The following is an 8,959-nucleotide window of genomic DNA, read 5'->3' as shown; positions in this document are numbered from 1 at the left end:
CTACAATTGTGGGGTCCTTGTGTTCAAAACAATTTGCTACAAAACCAAACCTATCCTAGCTAGTTAGAGAATTAGGCCTATAGCATATTGCTAAGGAATCAAACCTGTAGCAAGCTACTATGGAATTAGGACTGTAACATCTTAGAATGGCTTAAATATCTAATAGTAGCTAGCTAAAGAATTAGACTTATAGTATCTCTCTACCTCAAACCGTTTGGTGTAGGAGTCCCAGCAATTGGTTGTAAGGTAATGCCTTGACCGCGATGTCGCACAGAGGCAAGTAAGATAACTCTGTTAGTAGCAAGGGTGTGACTGATGCAGAGAGTCAAGGAATGTGTACGAGAGGTTCCAACACTTCGAAGGGAGAGGAAGGTGAAGGGGAGTTCCTGGTTGAAAGGGATCAGTCCCAACTCGGCTAGGAACACACTACATAAAGGACATGCACAACTTCGGCAGAGATGTTTTTCATTAATGATCCATGAATAACGATTTATAATGGATGGCCTTTTATATGGAGCAGTCCATTCGGATGTGACAGTCACAACAACAAGGTAAGATAACATGAACAGCACTCACGGACCAGTCTGAGAGACAAGTGTGACATTTGATATAGCAAGGTTCATGAGAAAGTCATGTCTGATGTACGGCAGAGCGGTCAACACAGACAGTGACAGCATTAACAACATATGCAAAAAATTAACAACAACATTCATATAATTGCATACAAATCAGTTCATATACAAGTACATAAGTTAAACAAAATATATCATTAAGGCAACCGGAACAGTCCAACTACAATAACAACATATGCATGAAAATGTGGTTGCTCTTATTATTAAAGAAGTGTAAGTCACAATCATACAATACACCATGTAAACCTGCTAGCCCAAAAAGTGGAACGTTACAGCCACATCCGCCTGCTCCTCCAAAGAGATGTACTAGCTCCGTGCAGTGGAGAAGCCAAGGCGCATTACAATATTGTCCAAGCTTTCTTCAAGATAGTCTTAGTAGAATCTTGGCTAACCAAAAGCCTATACAATGAGTTATGAGAGACTATTTATAGCAAAGGGTGGGGTGACGCTTGACATTCCCGTTTGTTATTGTTCAACTACCCTCATGACTCTTCACCTATTCTATGATTGTTACATTCACTCTTGACACTTGACTTACACTTGACATGACTCAACATTACAATGCACATGTACCCATGTGAACAACGGCTTGAACAAGCCAAATTAGACACCAATCTAACTTAGACAACTATAAAAGTCCAACTACTTGACATCCTCATGTTGATCAACAGTAACATATTGGTGCCAATATTGGTAGTCTCTGATAGTGTCTGTGTGTTCCGTCGTGACATCCATCTAGAACCTGAACCTTGCCTCTATGGCATCTGGGTACACTACTCAGGCTCCTTTGTCCAACTCATCTGAAATAATGCGCATCATTGTCCTTAATGTGGTTGGACCAGCAACATACTTACGCATGATTTCTGCACTGATAGGCAATTCTGGACTGGTGGTGACGTGCATCAACTCGTCAAAGTACAAGTCAAGCTCTTGTTGGACCTACTTCTTGGTCTTTGCTTGGGTGAGAGTCCCAAGTGATGGAATCGCATGTGTGTGCACCACAACCTCCATGCTATTGAATACTCATGCATGGGAAGCCTGTATGCCAGTGATGAGTTGCAGTACGTCCTCATAGTTTCGGATCTTACTTCAGATACGTGCTTGCAGCTCAACTGCATTGGCCCTCATCATCTTGGGCAAATGAAGTGGGGCTCCCTTGTACTTCATCGTCCATGCATGCATGTTATCAATGGTAGCATGTATGTTCTTCAAGATACGAGCTCTTATCACACATTGATGTTGTCATCCATGAAGATGAACGACTGCTTAATGCACGGTATTGAACTTGGAGTACAATTATCACGTGACTGTGTCCAAGGACAATACTTCATCTAGTATTGCCTTCTTCAGTTCAGCTCGAACGGACATTGTCACCAAGTCTCCTCCCGACTTGGCCACCTGTAGTTCCTTCGCCATTCGCTCATTCTCAGCTATGAGGAAGCGAACACTGGAGCTATTGGCTTCGGCATACACTCTAGTTGTACCAGCCAAAGCAGCTAGGTCCTTGTGCACATTGGTCATGATCTCTTGTTCTTCAACATGCACAGGGGATGTTCGGTCCTCCTGAGTTGGTACTTCATCATGCTGCACAACTCTATGTTAAGGTTCATCAAAGGAGTTGTTGCGCATCTCTGCTTCTAGCTGACCACCAAGGATCTCAGTGCCTCCTTGGTCATTCGATACTTGCTCATCATCTGGATGCATTGAATTGAGCGAGTCGACCTCTCTTTGGTGAGGCATGAGGTCAATGTTTTGTTCCAATTCCTGTTGCTCCATGTCTGCATCCAACTGGTCAAGATCATGTTCTATCTCATGAGAAAATTCTTGCCCCTGCGAGGGCTCACCCTGTTCGCCTAATGCCAGTTGTTGAGAAGAATCAACTACTTGTACGAGTGTTACTTCCTCTGTCTACACGTGATGTGCCCCCTGTTGAATCTATTGTTGTTGTGCTTCCTTCTCATGTTGGCGCAGCTCTTGTTCTTTCCAAAATTTCTCCCTCAGCTCATGCAACTCCTTCTCTACTTCTTCCATTCTCTTCTTATCCCTCTACCTTCGCGTGATTCACTTGTCACGTTGTTGCCTCTTATGTTGAATATCCATAGCTTTTGTTCTATAAGTGGATCTTCTCGAAACTTGCAGCTTTGTTCCTCCTCCATGCGGTCGACAATCTTTCTCTTCCCTTTGTCACGCACAGGTATGCTTGGCTCTGCTGCCTCTGTTGTTGTTGCTACTGCTGGTGTTCTCCATGGTGCTGCTTCATGCTACCGTGCTAACCATTCTATGGTGAAATCGACCTATTCATTGGGTCTGGAGTAATGGTAACAATACCTCCATGAGTCTTCCTCGGCCCAATGAAATGCCCCATGGATCCAATTGAACTAAACTCTCATGCAGTGATCCTTCACAATGCAATGTGGGTCATACGGGTTGAAGCTTCGGAGGTCGAACGGGTACTTCCTCATTTGTTCAGATTCAACATATGCTTGATTGATGCTCCAGATCTCGTATAAACCAATCCGCAACGAAAGAGCGAGCCAAGGTGCCTTCTTCTTCTGCTACAGCATAGTTGTTAATCATGTTGAGATATGATACGCTACTTCTTGCATGACAAGCACGTCCAAAGCAAACTTTGGTAGAACATGCAAAGGCTTCTCCACACTGAACACTCATATGAACGTGTCGTCCGATGAGGCATACCAATCTGCAATGCCTAACAATGCCTTCATAGCTTATTCTGACATGCAGGGTGGATCTTGTTCGAATATCAACTGTTACACTGGGGTGACAAGATGGTCGAACAACCATTTGATCACTCCTCTGAAGCTGCACTCAGAGAATAGCTTGAAATATATGCTCACAACAGTCTTCGTCGGTGACCATGCCCACTCTAAGCCCAGGAACTCATGTTGGGCACAGATTGCATCTAGAATGTAGGCAGACATGTAAATCTCTGCATGCATGCCTTCGGGTGACTATCGAGCCTTTGTGACTTACTACTTCACCTGATGAGACAGTATGCTGGACCAGTTGCACGGTCTTCCTTCTCTAGCCAGTTGGTCCAGCGCAACCACCCAACTCTGAGGGAAGGTCTCAGTGCTCGCTTGGCCACTCAATCGACATGTGAATATGACCAAGTATTGGTATGCCTTCCTCAATATCTTCATCTTATAGATCTAATTAGGGGTCATCTTGAAATGAGCTGGCTCCTTTACCCAATCCTTGAAAATATCTTTGGAGTTGCCTTTGTTTTTGGGCAAGCTAAATGGAGGGATCATGACAGTGATGGGCTCGTCCATTTGATACATCTCATTGTAATCTCATGCCCAGAAGGTTGCAAGCTTCATCCCACTGACACTGCTCAAGGTCATCGTCTCGGGGTCAGTGTGAGAGACGATCCAGTGAATCATATCTGCACATGGGAACACGCGGTATCTGCATGTAACTCGGTATAGGCCAGACTTATGAATGTTCACGTACACCCGACGGTCTTCGAGGTCTTCCCCAAAAGTACCTGTGAATGTTTCATCACCTCTTGCCGCTTCAGTTTGATGTCCTTGTATAGATACAGCTTCGTATCTTCGTAGATCGAAAACAAAGGACACCTGCTCAGCTGTCACTCCAGCTACCATACCATCAGTGTCTTGAGATCATATTCTCCTGGAAGCCATTAAGACAGATGAACACCTGAAATATCTAGAAACAAGCAGCATGGATGGCAAGAAATATGTCAGTAAAAACAAAGCAAATCCGGGGAAGGACACAGCACATACTTGGGGAACTAATCAGCAAGATTGTGCAATTTCACTGGGAGGCCAAGTGACTTGCTGTCAAAACTGCGCAAAAGGTAGTCTGGACTGACTGGGAGGCTGGTCTGCGTGTTGGATCTGCAAAATACGCAATATAGTTGGGCAGTTGGCTGTTGGGATTGCACAATGCATGATTCCAACTGGGAAAGACTGTTGGCCCATGGACAAATTTGCACAAAATTTTGGGCCAAGCAACCACTAACCTCCATAAACGTACAATTCAGTCCAAGAGGCTTGTGTTGGGCCAGAATGCGTAAATCTGGAGAGGAAGGTGAGCCTTCCTTCTCCAGATTACACAATGCAGCCTTGGTGAAGGCAGAGACCGGGCCAAGGTTGGCCCACCTCACCGACGAGCAAACGAAAGCAAGTAAGTCTATGAAATGCATGGCGACACTAAGTGATAGCAAAAGTTATAAACAGTGCATGCAAAACATGAATGGAATATTGAGCAAACAGATCAACATGCATGTGGTTGAGGCCATTCGCCGGTTGAGCGAACGTCTGTGCAAAATAGTTTCATGCATACGACAGCAGTGAGATAGCAACAAAAATTGAACAGAGCTAGTACAAGCTAGAATATATGTAAATGACAGCATGCATTCAAAGAAATCAAGCAAACAACACTCACACAAGCAAATACACAAAAAGCGACAGAAATGCTAAAAAATACAAGTTAAGGCCACTTACTCATGAATAGATGACCCAGATGTGTCGAAGAGTCCTGGATGTGTTGTGGGATGTCAGAGCTCCAAAATCGATGTGAATGAATGAGCTATGATGCGTTGAAGAAATAATTTTGGTCTTATGACGCGCATGCCACAAATCTAGGAAAAAGTGACACTTGGAGGGAAACTTCTAAAACAACTTTGCATGTAACCCCCAGTTGCTAAAAATAGCTCCTTGAATCATGGGTTGAATTTTGCATGTTGTCTCTTGCTATTCCAGGAAGATCAAGTCATGCATGCATGTAAGTCAAGTTTCCCTGGTCCCGGGTGGAACTAGTCAATCAGACTGTCCATGCATTCCAGTGCTCAACTGCTTGGGAAAAATGTGCATTCTTGATTGTAATCTGGGTTGACTGCCAAAGGGGATTGCAAAATTTCTAGGTAGAGCAACTGACTGTTGCCAAAATTTGCGCAAATCTTAGGCTGAACAACCTGCTACTGGGAAAAATTGCACAAATCCTACTGGGAAAAATTGTGCAAATCCTGATGGGAGGATTCGCTGGCAGGATTGTGCAATCTTGGAGACCAGCAGGCTGTCAAAGAGGATTGCATAATTCCTGGAGGAAACTTTGGTTTCCCTCCAAGAATGCGCAATTTTCAAGGGGAAGTTGCTCAGCCTGCGGCTGGACCAAGTCCGAATGAGCAGCCTGTGAGGGAAATGGATCAATTATGATCGACAGGTTGCCTTTGCGCGAGGAAAGCACTAAAGCTTGAGTACTTGATGAAGCAAGACAAAGTGTTGTTTGAGGTTGGTAGGGGAGGCTCCAAAACATGCTAAGGCAAAAAATTTGAGGGTGGTTGTAGCCGCTACAACACTTGGCGACACACTGGTAGAACTCCAGCTCTCTCAATGGACCTTATTCGTGAAAACGAGTCTAACACCTCTGGAAGTATTGTTCAATTCTTAGCTCATATTAGCTTCACACTAGCTTGATGTAAGATGTAGCATCTTCCAGACTCTTGGTCGATTGACACACATTCCAAGCCAAGGCAACACAATTGTTTCGATTGGGGTTGAGGGGTATATAGGTGCACAAGCAGTATATTCATCAGATTCTTAGTTTCATCTCTGGTGTTGCTCCACTACCAGCAGGCCTGGACAGTAACTTGGTGGAGTCACATAGGAACACAAGCATGGCTCTACTACCAGCGAGCCTGGTCAATACCCCAACAGAGTTACTTGCATCACCTCCTTGCGCAAGAATCCTTTCTCTTCTTTCACCTTATTCATTTTTTATTTTGAATTTTTTTGACTTTTCATTTTTTCATTTTTCATTTCCACTGTGCATAGCACTTACTCATTTCAGAGGCGGAAGAGGGATCCCTGTAGAAATTCTCACTATAGATCAACTTGATAATGCAATATACTAAAGCAAAATACTTAATCTACTTCTACAATCAAACTTGTGGAAGCTTAATCGATTTGAGCAAGATCAAACAGAACACATATAACAAAGAATAAGAATCAATATACATGAAACACAAAAGAATACTCTGGGGAAAGCCTCAGCTAAAAACCCTGCTATCTGTATTATCATACAAGTGGAAATATCTCAGAATTACACAAATCTTTAGCTCTCACAGCTATCCAGCTCTCAGTACAATCCCTCACTGCTGCTCATAGACAGAATAGACAGCTCATATATCTTTCCTCTGCCCTCCAAGCCTCCTATTTCCTTGCGTAGTTTTCCCTGGGTGTTCCTGTTGTAACCTTGTGTGATACTGATCTCACACACTGCTCCAACACATTGTAAAACTGTGCAAGTCTAAAGGAATGAATTCCTTCTGCATGCAAGAGATTTTCTTATAGGAAAATTCTTGCAACTGATAGTACAATGTCCTTGCCTTTAATCTCAACTGGGTCTTTGTCTGAACTGACATGCATGAGTTATTTATGAGAGAATATTCAGTTATCTGGAATACACTAGTTTCATGCATGCATGCATTAACTGACTGAACTCACAATTAGTTCCTCCAACAGTTTGGAACTAATTTAACTGGACTTAACTCAGTTAATTGAACTAACTAATTACAACTCAAATACAACTCATCCCTATCTCCTTAATTAAGGGATAACTTCCTCAATCAAAGGGATAACTATTGCATGAATTCACAAAGACTTCATGTTTGAATTTCTCCAACTAATTAACTCAAGATGAATTAATTAATTATTTTTCAAATAGCTAGTGAGACTAAATTCGAAATTTAATTCTCAATTTTAATTCAAGGACAAATTAAAATTGGAATATTCTTGTTGCCACATTTCAACACTCCCTCTCAACAAGAAATGGATTATCTGCCACCTCGTTCCTGTCTCTATGGAACTCTAATTTACACTTTGATAATGCCTTAAGCAAAATGTCAGCATCTTGCTCCTCGGTCGAAACACACTGCAACAACATGATCGTGCTCACCACACAGTCCCTGAGATGATGATACTGAATGTCGATATGCTTGGACCTGTCATGAAATACTAGATTCTAATAGAGTTTGATACAACTCTGATTATCACAATAGATCACAATTGGATCCATCCTCTAATCAAACAAACCAACTAGAATTTTCCACATCCAGATGGCCTCACATGTTGCCTGACTTGCAGCCATGTATTCAGCCTCTACCGAGCTGAGTGCAACTGACCTCTGTTTCCTGCTGTACCAAGAAACTGTTGTTGACCCAAGGTTGAAAATTCCTCCTGATGTGCTCTTCCGATCTGATGGACTCCCTGCCCAATCTGCATCAGTGAAGCCCTGTAGCTTCACTCCTTCTATCTCTCTGTACCATAATCCATATTGAGATGTGCCTCTGAGGTATCTCAAAACATGCTTTGTCACCTTCCAAAATAGCTTGGTAGGCCGAACCATAGCTTAACTCAGTTGGTTCACCGCATAGCACAAATCTGGTCATGTGTTCGCTAAGTACATAAGTGAACCCACAAGCTGCCTGTACACAGTAGCTTCTACTACTTCTCCTGAAGTAGCATCCTCCTTCCTCTAGTTACCTACTAGAGGAGTCTGCATGGGCTTGCAGTTCTACATGTGGAATCTCCTGAGTATCTCATTGGCATACTTGCCATGAGACACAAACAACTCCCCATCCTTCTGCTACACTTCCATGCCAATGAAGTAGTGCATGAGACCCATGTCTTTCATCTCGAATTCTCTTGCAAGGTCTTCCTTGCAAGACATGATCAACTGATCATCACCTGTCAATATGAGATCATCAACATAAAGAACAATGATCAACTGCTTACCTTCCACCATGATGTGGTATAGGTCCGCATTCGCTTCACTCTTTGTGAAGCCCAACCCAGTGAAGTAGTTGTCGATCCTGGTGTACCAAGCACAAGGTGCTTGCTTGCCCGTACAAAGCTCTCTTGATTAGGCACACATGCGACTCATGATCGAAGGTCTCAAAACCTTCTGGCTGCTCTATGTACACCTCTCCTCAATCTTGCAATTGAGGAATGCAGTCTTCACATCCATCTGATGGATCTTCCAACCCATCTGTGTTAATAGTTTCAACATTGATCTGATAGATGATTACCTTGCGACAGGAGCAAAAGTCTCATCATAGTCAATCCCCTCGACCTGTGAGAAACCAAGGGCAACAAACCTTGCCTTATGTTTCTCCACACTACGATCAACAGCTTGCTTTATATTGTAAAGCCAACGGGAACTCACAACTGACTTGTTCTCCAACCTTGCAACCACATCCCAAACACTGTTCTGAACTATGGAGTCATACTCCTCCACCATAGCATCAACCCAAATCGACTGTTGCACTGCTTCCTCAA

This window comes from Pinus tabuliformis, chromosome X (assembly GCF_031772625.1).
Source record: "Pinus tabuliformis cultivar Carrire ecotype Pingquan chromosome X, CPIR1, whole genome shotgun sequence".
Lineage (NCBI taxonomy): Eukaryota > Viridiplantae > Streptophyta > Pinopsida > Pinales > Pinaceae > Pinus > Pinus tabuliformis.
Note: the sequence above shows the minus strand (reverse complement) of the source record.